We start from the raw sequence: 15,608 nt of genomic DNA, 5'->3' as shown, positions 1-15,608 counted from the left end.
TCTGCAATGGCCAGTAGCTTCTGATCCCAAAGGTGGATTGTGAGACACTGGCAAAAAGAGAGAACCGGTGTTGGAGTGCTGATAAAGGGGTGCCAAAGTCTAGACTCCTGAGCCTTAAAGCAAGTACTGATGTGATGAGGAAAAGCAAGTACTAAAGCACTAAGGAAGACAGTCACTGAAGCATTGACCGAAAAACTTAATAGAATGTCAGGGTTAGAAGGGACCTCAGGAGGTCATCTAGTCCAACCCCCTGCTCAAAGTAGGACCAATCCCCAGACAGATTTTTTCCCCAGATCCCTGAATGGCTCCCTCAAGGATTGAACTCACAACCCTGGGTTTAGCAGGCCAATGCTCAAACCACTGAGCTATAACCGACCGACCAATGCCTCAAAATGGACTGGACTTGAAGGTATAATTGCCAGCCACAGCCAACGGGGACCAGACTGAAATTTCTGGAACAGCATTTATATTGGTGAACAATGACCCATAAGGGACATGGCTCGTGCTCTGTCTTGCTACTGGTGCCTGCGAGGGGCAAAAAATCTTCAGAGTTCAGGGAGTTCTGCACTGGTAGCGTAAAGCAGCTAAGACCCAGGATTGGGAATGAAGAGGAGCAAGAGTCCTGTAGTTCACGGTTGCCTTGCACATTGGTTTATACCAATGCAAAGTGAGTGTAAAACACTACGAAATTAGAAAGGTAGCATTTAATACCCACTTTGCACTGGTATAAATTTACTGTATTGAATTCAGGGCAATAGTAAATTGGGCCCGTTATCTTTAGAGAGGATTTTTCTCCCTAGTGATATGCATAGCCTGAGATTGTAGTATTCAGTATGGTGCCCTTAGGGTTGCAATACATGCTGATGGATCTGGTAGTGGATAAGTTTTCTTTGTCTTTATTTTAACCATTCTTTTGACTTCATTTTTTCCCCTCTCCGTGTTTTGGTTTCCAACAATATGATTAGTTATGGATTTGTAAGTCAGAAATAGCTTAGTAATTGCTATATTACTTTGCCTGCAACAGCAATGAACGTCTTAAATTTAATGCATCATCCACGCAGAAAACTGATGTTTGGCCAAAACTTGAGGGCTCTGACAGCTAATCTTAAAGAGCTTTTGGTTGATGTGTAAAATGACTGAGAATCATGAATGAGATTCTCATGAAAATTGATGCTCTTTAAAGGATTATTACACAAAAGAAAAATATTCTGGCTTGTAATTGGTTGAAAATAAACTTTCTGGCTCACCGCAAGTCTATATGTTTGTGGGGTTTCCCCCCACACACACACTTTTTGGAAGTCACCAATACTAAATTATGGAACAATGTTAAGTAATTAGATCACATAAGCAAATGACTGCATTGTACTTGATTCTTCAAAGCCAATAGTAATTTACCTGACGTCAAGGTGCAGCTGATTAGATCATATATGCACATACCTAATTCCTGATTGGCTTATTAATGATAGCTTTTTAATGGACTTCTAATTTAATTTCCTTTTAGAATGTCATTTTAAAACAACAACAATACAGTTACACAAAAGAAAGTCATGACCACAATAGGGAAATTCGCCAGTGTGTCTAATGAGGATATTTTAAAATGTTTGTAAAAATACATATGCCTATATTGACAACATCAGTATTTTAAGGGCCAGATCCTCAACTCAGTAAATTGGTCTAGCTCATTTGACTTCACTGGGGCTACCCAGATTTACACCAGCCATGTACCTGGCCCATTATTTGCATTGGAATAGTATAAACCTCAACATACTCAATTGATATTTACTTTTTGGTTCAATACATCTTGATATTTTACCTCCAAAAAAAAAAGTCAATGTCTATTTATTAGCTACCATGCTTGTGTTTCAACCAAAAATGAAAGGCCTAGTTTTCAAAATTAAGCCCACACAATTATGCAATCAGGTAATTGTGCATATAATTGCATGCACAAATGGCCAGTTAGATGTGTAACTGTCCATTTGCATGCAAAATTACCCAATTTTGCAAATCCGGCCTTAAATATTCATTATGTAAAGCACAGCTTCATATTTATGATTGTATTCCCCTCCCCCTTCACAAATCCTTGTTCATGTCATCTGCATTGAAAGGTTACTGATATATCTCTGCAAATGAAGAATGGCATATCTACCATCAGAGAGATCGCGAGATCAGAGCGGTATTTTTAAACTTCCAATTAACACACAATAAACAATATTGAGTATTTGAAGGGAAATACTTCCAAGATATAAGGCATGCCATAGCAAATTCAACATTGCCCGGAATGAATATTATTAACTTCAAATGATCTGGATGCATAAGCATGAGATGATTCCAACACACATGCAGCTGGATAGAAGTATTAGAAAATTATTGGTAAATTATGTAGCTGAAGTTCTCTCTCCGGAGTTATTTGTATAATAAACATTGTACTTTATTTTTTATTATTTGTATTCCAGAATTGTAACTGTTACTAGTGTATTTGTATTAAAACCAAAACCGGGCCCCATTGTGCTAGGTTCTGTACAAATGTGATAGACCATTCCTGCTCCAAAGAACTTACAATTTAAAGAGATAAGAGTGAGAGGGTGGGAAGACAAATGAGGGATGGAGAGGTGAAGTGACTGACCCAAGTTTGCACAGCAGGTCAGTGGCAGAACCAGGAACAACACTCAGAACTCCTGATTCCCAGTCTAGTTACTTATCCCCTAGCGTAAGCTGCCTCTATTATGCTGCCTCTACTGTCTTTCTGGAAATAAGGCTTAATTTTTTTTAAAGGTGAGAGCAATTAACCATTGGAACAGTTTACCGAGGTTCCTGGTGGATTCTCCATCACTGACACTTTTAAAATCAAGATTGGATGTTTTTCTAAAATAAATGCTCTAGGAATTATTTTGGGGAAGCTCTATGGCCTGTTATCCAGGAGGTCAGACTAGATGATCACGATGGTCTCTTCTGGCCTGGGTATCTATGAATTTCAGGTTCAGAGATTTTTTCTAAAGCTAATACCTCAGGAGGAACATAACTGCCTGTCTAATTCCTCCTCCTTTCATCCAAAGCACACTAGTTTTTTTAAAAATCAGCTATGACATACATATAGATGGATCCCATGTTTTAGGAGCCAGGAGGATTCGTGTGGCTCCTAAGAAAAATTGAGGAAACTGACGTGTCAATTATAACCCCAGAGATAAGTTATGAGGATCTGTAAACAAAAATGGTGCTGTTTTTAGGAGGCAAGAACTCATTCATGTGTATGAAGTTAGAAATGTGCTTAAGTATCTTGATGAATTGGGGACTAAGGCAAATTTACTGTCCAATGTGTTAACCTAGTGCCTACATAGCAACAGAGATCCACATTCCCATCCTACATGCCATTAGAGCAGATTGCCTTCCAATGCAAGCCTATACTAAATTTTCCAACTCCAGGGCTCCGTGTTGTGGCCGTTTTCCTCATCTCAGAGGGAGGTTTGGAAAGGACTCCCTCTAGAGACCATAACTAGAGCTTGGCAGAGAAAGGGAACTCCATATAACAGAGGATTTCACTGTTTCACGGTTCAGTTTAGTTCTGATTTGGAATGAAAACCAAACATTTCAAAATTTTTGGTGAAAGGGAACAGAGCCCTCGAACTGGGGCAGTCTGCCTGGGAGCTGTCCCAGAGCCATAGACTCAGGAAGTCCTGGGGTCCCTGACTGCGAGGAACCTGGCAAGTTGTCAGGAAACCAGGCAGGGTTCCATTGGAACTTTGGTGGAATCAAACTGTCACTGCAAAATGTTTCAATTTCCGCAAATTCTGACCAACAAATGTTTGGTTGGAATTTTTCCAGCCAACTCTTACCAGAGCCACAACTCTATATTTGTCTCTGGCAAGGCCATTGTTGACTCTTGTGCATGTTCCTCATTTCGTAAGTAATCCCAGTCTCTGCTGGCCAACGAAGAACACCTCTCCGTTGTAGTGTTCTGACCACTACAACTAGACCGCCATGCTGATTTCAAAAGCTGCTATTTCCCTTATATGTGGGGGGGCGGGGGAGAAAAGATGATTTACCAGTGACTTAGAGCATAAGGCTTTCTGGCTTTCAGTGAGACTGAGGCTATGTCTCAGAGAGAAGAGATTTACCAGTAGGAATACCAGTATAGGATAATATATACCAGGAATAGGAATAACCGTATACTATACCAGCCAAACACTCCTATGCTAGAAGGGGTCGACCAGTATAGCTATCCTCCTCGTACAGAGAGCTTATACCGGCAGAAAGTTATTTCTCTGAACAAAGTAAGCTACATCAGCAAAAGGAAGTTTTTTTTTCTGGCATAACTGCACCTATGCTAGGGCTTATACTGGCATAGCTATGTTGATTAATAAAAATCACACCCTTAACCAATGTAGGTCTGCTGGTATACATTATTAAATGTAGGCCAAGCCCTAGTGTGGACACAGATCTACTGGCAAAGCGGCGTTTTGTACTGGGATGGTAACCCCTTCCCCCCGCAAGCAAGACAAGCTGTATCAGTAAATGCATCTACAGTAGGAACTTCTTCCAGCAATGTCAGTCAGATATCACACCTCTTCTCACCCCTGATCAACGTAGCAATGGCGGCAGAAAACGCCAGGTATACCGTTTCAACCCCAATGGTATAATTAAAATGGTACAATGTTCCTAGTACAGGTCTGTCTCATCTTACGCAGGGGTTCCGTTCCGCGGTTAGCGCTTAAAGTGAAAACCGCGTATAATCAAAATTACATTGAGTTCAGTGGCGGGCGGAATCGCCTGCGCTACAGGTACAGTATTAAAATTGTTATTTTTCTCTTTTTTTGTTTTGTTTTTGCCGACCGCGTAAAGCTGAAATCGCGCATGTTAAATGCGCGTAAGATGCGACAGACCTGTATGGATGCAGTTTATACCAGTATAGCTTATTCCCATATGAGAAAGGCAATAAGCTATACTGGTATAAGGTACCTTTATTAGAGCATCTGCACTAGGGGTTGTACCAGTATATTAGTAGACAGTTATACCCCTCACTGTCATAGTTGTACCAGTACAGAAATTGTACTGTAGTTATATCGGTACAAAAACTGTAAACCAGGCATTAGGTCTCTAAGTGCCTAAGTCACTTTTGAAAAGGGGACTTAGGAACTTAAGTTACTGAGGCATTTTTGAAAATGTTACCCCATCTCTCCAGTTTAGTATCTAAATATGCCATCAGATTGAAAGGACTTTCCTAGGAGAGGAGTTGCAATCATCTAGCATCTCAGCAAAATAATAATCACACACCATTGTCTTTTTAATTTTAAATATGAGCTAGTTGAGAGGAACGACCTTGACAATTATGACACTGCTTATTGAATCTACCTTATGCTTGACTATAATGAATTATTTCCAGATTTGAACAAGGCGACCAGAACCGCAGTCATTGTGTGTGATTGGCATTGAGAAATTCCTTTTTCTTTTTTTTTTTGATGTACCATTTCATTGGTTTATGCCAATGTTTTATTGAATACATTTTGACTCATCATCCATCATGAGGTTCCAGAGAAGAAACGTGACAAGGGTAGGGAGATGCTTGCAGAAAGCAACAGTTTAAATATGTTTCAAATTTTATGGTCATTGTGGACCTGATCCTGGAAAACATCTCCATACAAATTCCCAGTAGCTTTGATGGGAATTTATTCATGCAAAAAAGATGACGCGGAAGGTCCCAAGGGGATTTGCTCTCCTATGTATGTCTTATAATGTATATTATGCATAATGTATATATTCTATACATTTCTTATTACAGCAATATAGACTGTAATGAGTAATCGCTTTAATGTTCCCTATTATGCTTTTATATTGTACGGTTTCAAAAGCACTACGTTAAAATGCATTAGGGAACCTTTAGTGAGCACCAGCAGGGTCTACACGGACCAGTTAATGCACTGCATGTTAACGTGCTTGAGAAATCACACCGCCGTAGTCCGCATTACTGCTCCGTGTAGACAAGTCCCTAGATACAGGCAACCATTTCCTGTGTTTTCCTGGTGTTTCTAGGTATAATACCAATTTCGTCTTTTGTTTTGGGAGTGCTTTATCAGTGTTTGTAGGTTAAAACAGAAAATCAGAAGCCCTGTCTGTATCGCCTAGAGCAGTGGTTCTCAAACTGTGGGTCGGGATCCCAAAGTGGGTCGCAACCCCATTTTAATGGGGTCGCCAGGGCTGGTTTAGACTTGCTGGGGTCCAGGGCCAAAGCCCGAGCCCCACCGCCTGGGGACAAAGCTGAAGCCCGAGGGCTTGAGGCCTGGACATTGGCTCAGATTACAGCCCCTTGTCTGGGACTGAAGCCCTTGGGCTTGGGCTTTGGCCCCCCCGCCCGGGGCGGCGGGGCTCGGGCGGGCTCAGGATTTGGTCCCTTCTCCTGGGGTTGTGTAGTAATTTTTGTTGTCAGAAGGGGGTTGCAGTGCAATGAAGTTTGAGAACCCCTGGCCTAGAGATTTGCCCAGTCTCCAGTGGCTGGAGAAGCTCCACTCTCACTAGGAGATGCCTGGTGGCAGCAGGTGATACTGCACCCTACACTAGCTGCTACAGTGGCTATAAAGTAGCTGATAGTCGGGGCATAATTAAGAAGTCTTAGCACCACTGGCACTAGTGACCAGCTTCCATTACTTATGGCTGTGACATCCTGGGTTAAGAAGGCAGTCCTGAGGTTCTGGTCAATTCCCCTTCCCCACCTCCCTACAAAGAGCTCAAGTCTCAGGCCAAGAGGCTCCATTTAGGGAGCTATGGTAGACAACCCCATAGGGAGGGGTCTATGTCTGTACAGAATTTTGGGATTCCTGGGGACAAGAGGCACTTTGTACACATTTCTATTATTATTACAGTATCAACAGGCAAGCCTGTAGCTATCCCTGCTGCATAGCAACTGATTTTCATGTTACAGACATTGCTGGGAGAAAATATAGAAGGACAAGGTTAATATATGTTGTTCAGTGATAGTGGTGATATACAAGAGGATACCATATGATTCTCTGCAGAGTACAATATTGATCTCATGAGTGAGGATTAGCTAAATGACTAACAAGCCCTGTAAGGGTTAGCGGGTTGTCAGGCTCGACCTCATGAGTGGATTAGAAGCACATCCCATAAGGAATTAATGCATGATCCTTTTTATATTAATGTTTGAGTGGTTGGTTCTCGCTTTTTCATAAATCACAATCGCAACTCGCTTAGCACACAGCCTTTGGTGTATACCCCATTATCTTGTAATCTGTCCATGAAATAAAATATAACGGACGGGATTTTTTTTTATTAAGCGTCCTCCAGTTAAAATTAGTAGCATAAAAATAGACCACAGTTATTCTTGGTTTTCGGTGGATGAGCCTAAGTTTAAAACCATGTGAGGAATGTGTTATTTTATACACAGCCCTCTTGGTCCTGTGAAGAATGCAGATTACAGGACACAGCATAGGAAAATTGATGTATCATCAATTTATTGCTTGGTCCTCTCGGCTAACTCCTCTCGGAAGAGAGATCTATAAAATCCTTTAATTTGAAACTATGAATCAAACTGGGATGGGCTGGATAGGAATAAAACTAGGACCATCACTAAACCATAGAGACTCTTGCAGCCAGATCCTCAGCTGGTGTAAATGGTATGGTCAATGGAACTACATCAATTTCCACCAGCTAAGGATCTTGCTCTTAATTTCTTATAATATTTTGTTCAGTTCATAAATCTGGCTGATGGTCACCATAATGTCCATATATATATATGTGAATCGATTCTATCATATTTTCCTTTCCTTTTAGTTCAGTCAAACACTGGTGCTATTTCAGGGGGCTGGAGATTGAACCTGTCAGTTACTTTTCTATGTGTGTAATATTTTCTTTGACACTGCGTGTAGCTTTTTAATTCTTATAATGACAGGGTAGCTTGCTTTTCCAGCAGGAGTTCCGTTGAAAACAAGCTGATGTATCTCAGATGTCAGATCGCTATATATAAATAAAAACTCTTCATATGTTCCTTTCAGCAAAGTGAGTGAGAGAATGCTAGAGAACTCCTTTTGTGTTTTTTCTTTAAAAAAAAAAAAAACTGTATTATGTCAGCGATCTGTAATAAATAGCACTGCAATGAGAAACGACAGCCTCATTCACCTTGCATCCATGCAGAAATAACTAAGCTCTCTTCCCATGCCTTGAGAAAGGAGAAAGAAGAGAATTAAAGAAAAGAAATGACCTTGGTTTGCAGTTGCTCTCAGACTAACAAGGAGAAGCCTAGCACCCAGAGATTGAAGTCTTCACTGGCTATTTTGCACTGTACTGCATTGCCCATGTTACTTCAAGCCATTTGGTGTTGAGCATAAAAACTACGTTCTGTCTCTCTTTCTTGCATTCTGCAAGGTTGCTTGAAACTGCAGGTAGCTCGCTTCTCAACTAGCAAAACCCAGGGGTTTGAAAGATTTTAATATTTGAGTGAAAAGAGAACAAAGGTGTATATAATAGCCCAGTACAATATATTAATGCCAGCGTTATGCAGTCTGTTGTTTTTCCCTCCTTGCATTCTAAGGTGTTATTACAGAGTTAAGCTAAGTTGAGATCATAATAAATCAATTTAAAAATTACATTAAATTAAAACAAAGTAATGTAGAAGACAGTGAAGAGATTTAGCAGAAGAAGCGGCACATTGGACCCTTGATTGCATCTATCTATTCATCATTCTTCTTCCTTTGAAAGGTTTAGGTAAATGGCATTTTGATTATTTTTTTAATGTAGTAACTTGTTGAAAATTTTAGCATCAACATGTGTTCTCCAAACTGACCCTACTGGTTTAATTAAAATAAGATTAATGTGAGGTGGTTTTGCAGTTGTTTAAGTTCCATGTTACTGCATCATGGTTGGTGATCTCACGTTTTGAACATTTCCAAGTCCACAGTGAATTTGACAAAGCAAACATCTTGGATAATAAGTGAAAGAATTAAGATGTTATAATCCCGGAAAGATGGTGGTCCTAATTCATAGAATATCAGGGTTGGAAGGGACCTCAGGAGGTCATCTAGTCCAACCCCCTGCTCAAAGCAGGATCAATCCCCAGACAGATTTTTGCCCCAGATCCCTAAATTGCCCCCTCAAGGATTGAGCTCACAACCCTGGGTTTAGCAGGCCAATGCTCAAACCACTGAGCTATCCCTCCCCCCATTTTCATCTCATGTTGATTTTAACACTGGTGTCACTCCATTGACTTCAGTGCAGATCGTGCTAATTCAAACCAGAATCAGTGAGATCAGAATCAGAACTGTAATAGCATGCTGTCCTGGACTTGCTCTCATTGATTTCAATGGCAAAACCCCAACTGACTTAAATGGGAGTAGGATTGGGTCTTTGTTTACAATTAACAGAATGTTTTCATTCGTATGATCCCATACTACCAATTTTCCCGTCTCCATTATTTTAGGGCATACCATTAAAACCTGTCTTGTCCTGTTCGTCCTGTTCAGTTGGAGCGATAATAGAATACAGTACAGTTCTGACTCTGTTGTAATGAACGGGAGTGTGTATAACACTGCCCTCTACCGAATTGAACTGACTCCTCAGTCATGCTCTATACTGCTCATGCAATTCTTCTTTGCTTTCTGTTGCCAGTACATTACTGGTGGCTCTTGTTTACGTGCATCCCTCTTCACTCTCTCCCATGCTGAGGTTTTGGGGACAGGCTGGCTCAGTTTCTTCTTGTGGCAGCGTTGGCAGGCAGAGGTGCTGATGTCATTTTCTCCCTGGCTTTCCCACACGCACAAGCCGCAGATCTGCGGCCTGGAAATCACTCTGTGCCTCGCTTCAGGGGGCGAGGTCACAAAGGGTGGTAGGGAAGGGCTCACAAAATGCCTAACCACAGCAGAAGATGCATTAGTTGCTTTTTTACAAACTGGGGACATGAGGTATGGATGCAGAGAAGGAAAACAGAGCTGCTGATAAGCTGAGGGAAGGGATGGGTAATCTCCCCCTAAAAAATCCAACCAACTCCTGTTACATATGCCCTTGGGTATCTAGGGCTATATTTAAGAGTTATCTCCAGCACCACATCCTTCCTGCCCCAACACGGCCCTCCAGCCTTTCAGTGTTGGTGTAGGGGGATTCCGCAGATTTGAAGGATGAGAGATAAGAAGCCCCTGACTTGTGCTGCTCCTGTGTGCCCTTCTGCACTCCTTGGGCCAGATCCTCAGCTGGTGTCATATCAATTGACACCAGCTGAGGATCTAGCCCCCTGTGTCTATTCTGCACTCCCTTTTTCCCCAGGAAAGAGAGAGCATCCAGCCTGATGAGATTGGTATGCCTCCCCTCTATATCTTGTAGCTGCATTAGAGCTGTCTTACATAAAACATCAGATTTACTTAAACTAGCCTATGAATTTTGGTTACCTCTCCCTTATGGCCTTTTCTCAGTGCCTATAAACTCATTTCAAGGCCTTGTCATCTACTGCCACAATATACTTTACTCCCCAATTTCACATCATGAAAACCTCACTTCTCCCTTTCATCACATTTACCGGGATCTGTTAATCTTCCAATAATAGCCCAGCATTTGCTGCAGTATCCATCAGGTCACAATGACTAAACTCTTTCATTGGTTTGCCTGAGAGAGACAAATGCCAGCTGTCGTATTGCTTTAGCGTCAGGTTACGTCTAAATGTAGCACTAGGTTTATTTTTAGTGCGTGTGTGTTGTCTGCATATAAGTGCATGGGTTTATATTAAAGAAGTGTACAATATTGGCTGTCACTTGGGAAAGATAATTTCCCATGGCAAGGTGAGGAGAGTACAAGAATGTAGCAAGTGAATGTTAAGAAAACCCCCACACCCACAACATTTCTATGAGCCCATCCAGCAGTGCGTCTCTTGCTGAACATAATCATCAACTCAGGTTGTCCTGTAGTAAATATAGTGTGATAGACTCAGACCAGTTGGGAACAGCAGAGTAGCAGAAGGGAGATATACTGGCCACTGGATAAGTAGTTTTCTGTTCCCTGAGTGACCAGAGCAGGGGCTGCTCCAGGCTAATAGACCACCTGACTCCAATTAACCTGCTAAGAGTCAGGTGAGGCAGTTAAGCACCTGACTCTAATTAAGGCCCCTCTGATGCTATAAAAGGGCTCACTCCAGTCAAGCCAGGAAGCCAGAGGAGAGGAAGTGTGTGTGAGGAACTGGGAGCAAGAGGTGTGCAAGAAGCGGAGAGTGAGTAGGCGTACTGCTGGAGGACTGAGAAGTACAAGCGTTATCAGACATCAGGAGGAGGGTCTGGTGGTGAGGACAAAGAAGGTGTTGGGAGGAGGCCATGGGGAAGTAGCCCAGGGAGTTGTAGGTGTCGCGCAGCTGTACCAGGAGGCACTCTAAACAGCTGCAGTCCACAGGGCCCTGGGCTGGAACCCGGAGTAGAGGGCGGGCCCGGGTTCCCCCCCATACCTCCCAACTCCTGATCAAACACAGGAGGAATTGACCTGGACTATAGCTTCTACCAGAGGGGAAGGTCTCTGGACTGTTTCCTGACCCACAGGGTGAATCTGTGAAGCGAGCAAATCCGCCAATAAGCGCGGGACTCACCAAGGTAGAGGAGGAACTTTGTCACAATAGTTATTTGCCCTTTCACTTGTTGGGTGGAGGGAGTGTGCCAGTGTAAAGTCACTTAAAATTCTACTTGATTATCTTTGGCAACAGCACACTTGGTCAATAGCTCCTTTTGTTAAAACCCAGAGTTTGCTGCACCAAGATATGCTGCAGCCGAAAAGCTGGTTGCAACAACTTTGAGGGAACCCAGTGCAAGAGATGAACAATGGCACTCCTGTACCTAAGAGATGAAGAAATTAAATATATCTGAGTAAAAGCTCCTCATGTTCACAGTCATGTTTATATTCAGCCATGTGGCTCTGGTCTACCCGAAATATAACGGTAGAAAAAAATATATATATAAGCTGAGCAATTCTGCAGTCTTAGTTTGCTAATGAGAGAGAAAGTATTGGTGTTCCTCAGTATAGAGAGTCAGGATGATTGGGGAGCTTGGTTTCTTAGTATGAAGGACTGCCCATGTCAGTTTTAAAGCAACAGAGGCTGTTTTTTCCCCTTTCTTTTTCAGTGGCTGCAGACTGCCATTTATGAAATGGATGGTTCATCATTTTCATTTAGATATGCCAACTCCTTAAAAGTTCTACCCACCTCACATTCCCCTAAGTGCAGATATGTCACAGTGCAGCACCAATATTTACACAGAGGAGAGATTCCATTGAATCAATGGAGATCACCTGTACTGTGTTTAACCAATCTGCCTCGTTTTCTGTAGGGGTTCCACATATATCACTCAAGGTTGCCAATTCCCATTAATCAGTAGCAGAGAAGCTTTTAAAAGAGGCATTGAGGAGTCAGGAAGTTTCAGGAGTGGAGCAGTTAGCAGTCACACAAGGTTAGGGGCTGTGGAAACAGAAGGTGGGAAGGCAGGCTACAAAGGATTTTCCTGGTAGGGTTTGGGGAGTTAGAAGTGGAAGAAAGTAGAGGGTTGTTATAAAAAGTGGTCTTGTCTTTAATATCTCCCGTTCTTCTTGTATTAACTCTTCTTTTTTTCTTGTTGTTTGGGTACACTTGGTGAAATCAGGAGATGGAAAGATTTGAAGCAATAGCAGTTTTCATACTCCTTTTATTTCTTTTCTGGGCAATATTTTCTGGTAATAGTTTCATTATTATAAAGTCATTTGGTATTCACTCTAACAGCGGTGAAAATAATGAAATCATTTAGTATTCATGGGGATGCCATATGTACTTCTAAAAGTGTTTCATTGCAATTTAGCATTAGTTAATGGACGTTTAAAATCAACTGTTATCACTTGGGTTTCCTCTTATTTCTTACAACTAATTATTTTTCTTGTTTAATATGGATAAAGTAGCATGCCGTTTTTAGCTCCTATTACACTTAAAGGGTAACATGGCCGAAATAAATTAATAGAGAATGAATGGCTAGTGAACAGACATGTCCATTGCCTGGTGATATTCCCAAAATATTCAAACTACTCAGTCTATTTGGGGGTGCTGTGAACAGGTGGTTGCCACACTTTCTGCCACATTATAGGTCAGATCCTCAGCTGGGATAAATATGTCATAACTCCATTGATTCAATGGAATCTCTCCTCTGTGTAAATTTTGCCTCCAGAAGCTGGAATATCTGGGAAGGATGCCATGGTGTCCCCTAGGCAATGTCACTTCACTGGTGCTGCACTGTGACATATCTGCACTTAGGGGAATGTGTCTGAGAATGATTTAAACCAACATGATTGGGTTCAACAAGATGCGACTATGCATCCTACCTGTAAACCTTGAAAGAGATCACCTGTACTGTGTTTAACCAATCTGCCTCGTTTTCAGTATGTGTACTCAGATGGACTTTGTTTCACACTTCGATCTTATTTGCTTAATCAATGGTACCCTCCATAGAAGTAGTGCTTTTCCAGTGCTGAATAGCTTCCATATTTGCTGGGTTCAGTTAACAGCCTTTCCCTCCAATGTCTAGAACCCATATCTAGATCAATGATGGTTTATTTCAAGAGTAGGGTCATCACAATGGCCTTTAAACATCTCTGAAGCAGAAAAAGATGTAGCATTGTTCACTGAAGGGGCATCTGTCTCAAGAGAGGGGATGGATGGGCTTACAGGAAGGGATGGAAATACAAAAATCAATAGGTCAAGACTCTATTTAAGTTCAAAGAGTCGCATTAGTTTGATATGATGCACATTGCTGGTCGAAGCTTTGTTTCCTTTAATGAGCTAACTAATGATTACAACATTTAATTGTTAAATGTTTATTAATTCATGCTTCACTGATGCTGAAGTGGATTACAGTGGAACTATGGAAGTCTACATGAAAGCCACACAATTGGCAAATGAATTCATTATGATCAGAGCAGCAATAATGAATACCAAACAAATTGATAATGATGTGACACTTAAAATCAAATGTTAAGCATATCATTAACGATTAGAGACACAAGTCTGCCTGTTTGGAGTTGTTTCCCGTATACCTACTGCGTCCTGGAAAACACTATGAGAGGGACTTGCTTTCAAAAGTGTATCTCTTCACATTGATAATTCAATTCTTTTATATTTGCAAACAACTTAATAACATATCTGTCACTTCCACAGTAATTAGCTGCATAAGCATGAAAGCTGTGAAGCTGATGTAAATCTATACGATTTGTAATGGAGATTCTGTAACAGCAGGTTGTTACAGAAAAGGGACACTGTAATTAATGAGGACTGCCTTCTTGTTTACTATCATTGGGCAGGTATTTCGTTAGATGAAAAGAGGAGGGGGATATTCTGATATTCTCACACATTGAAATAATTCAGGTGCTAACAGTGTGTAAGGATGTACATTTTTTTTGAGATATTAGTGGTTCCATAAATGGATCCTGTCCACTTGATATGCAGAGAGACAAAGTGAGTGAGGTAATATTTTTTATTGGACCAACTTCCGTTGGTGAGAGAGACAAGCTTTCGACTTGCACGGAGCTCACTTCCCAGACCTGAAGAAGAGATCTGTGTAGCTCGAAAGCTTGTCTCTCACCAACAGAAGTTGGTTCAATAAAATATATTACCTCACACACCTTGTCTCGCTAATATCCTGGGACTGACAGGGCTACAGCAACACTGCATTCACTTGGAATGTATTCAGTTTCATAAATGTGTTTAAAAGTAATCTCTGACAGTTCACCAGGCGACGGGTCCTCTTGCCAGTATTTGAGCCTTTGCAGCCATGTTTTCCTGTTTACATATATTTTTCTCTCCTCTGTTGCCCTGTGAATTAAAAACCCACTCAGACTGACTGTACAAGGGAAACAATGAAATTGTCTGTACCCAAAGAGACTGCTCCATAGCCCCTAGAAGTCTGGGGGAATCTTCCCATTGACTTCACTGTGGTTTGGTTTAGGCCCAAATAGTTTTGGAATGCACATAGTAAACACACTTACAAACAGAGGGGAAAATAGGCATATTGTCTCTAATCTCAGTCAGTCACAATAGCCACAGTTGTACTCAAGATGATGATAGATATAGTGTTTTCAGGCAAAAGAGGACAGGGTGTACCTTTATTCTAACTTCTCTTATACAAGCACCCATCATGCCACGGTTTTAGATGGTATTTGTTAATCCTCATTCTCTCATCAAAGGCACTTCTGGGTTTAATAAAGTTTTCTAAGTGGACTCATATTGCTCTATAAAGGAAATGGAACTGAAATGCCTCTTCCATCGCTGTTTCCAACCCTGACTGTGTCTTTGAGGTGCCAGACACTAAAGACACTCAAATAAATGGTGAAAATATTATTAAAATAAATGAACTTCTGCAATGGCCAGGGTAGATTTAAAGGGCAAACCTAGTTGCCTTTGATCAGAATGGGCATTTGTGATTGTGTGTTTAAACTTGAATACAGACTACTAGGATCTGCTTTCCCATAAATACCCCCATGTGTGGGTATAGTGTATGTAAAGATCAAAACTGGCCACGTAGCAAGGGAGTGATGAGGTGCAGAAGAGCATATGGAAGGAAAAGAGCTCTGTGTTGATTCCATCAGAGCTATGGGGTTGGGGAAAGGGCTTCCCCATAGTCCATAAG

The sequence above is a fragment of the Emys orbicularis genome, chromosome 11 (genome assembly GCF_028017835.1).
Source record: "Emys orbicularis isolate rEmyOrb1 chromosome 11, rEmyOrb1.hap1, whole genome shotgun sequence".
NCBI lineage: Eukaryota > Metazoa > Chordata > Testudines > Emydidae > Emys > Emys orbicularis.
The sequence above is the reverse complement of the archived record's forward strand: the minus strand, read 5'-3'. Positions refer to the sequence as shown.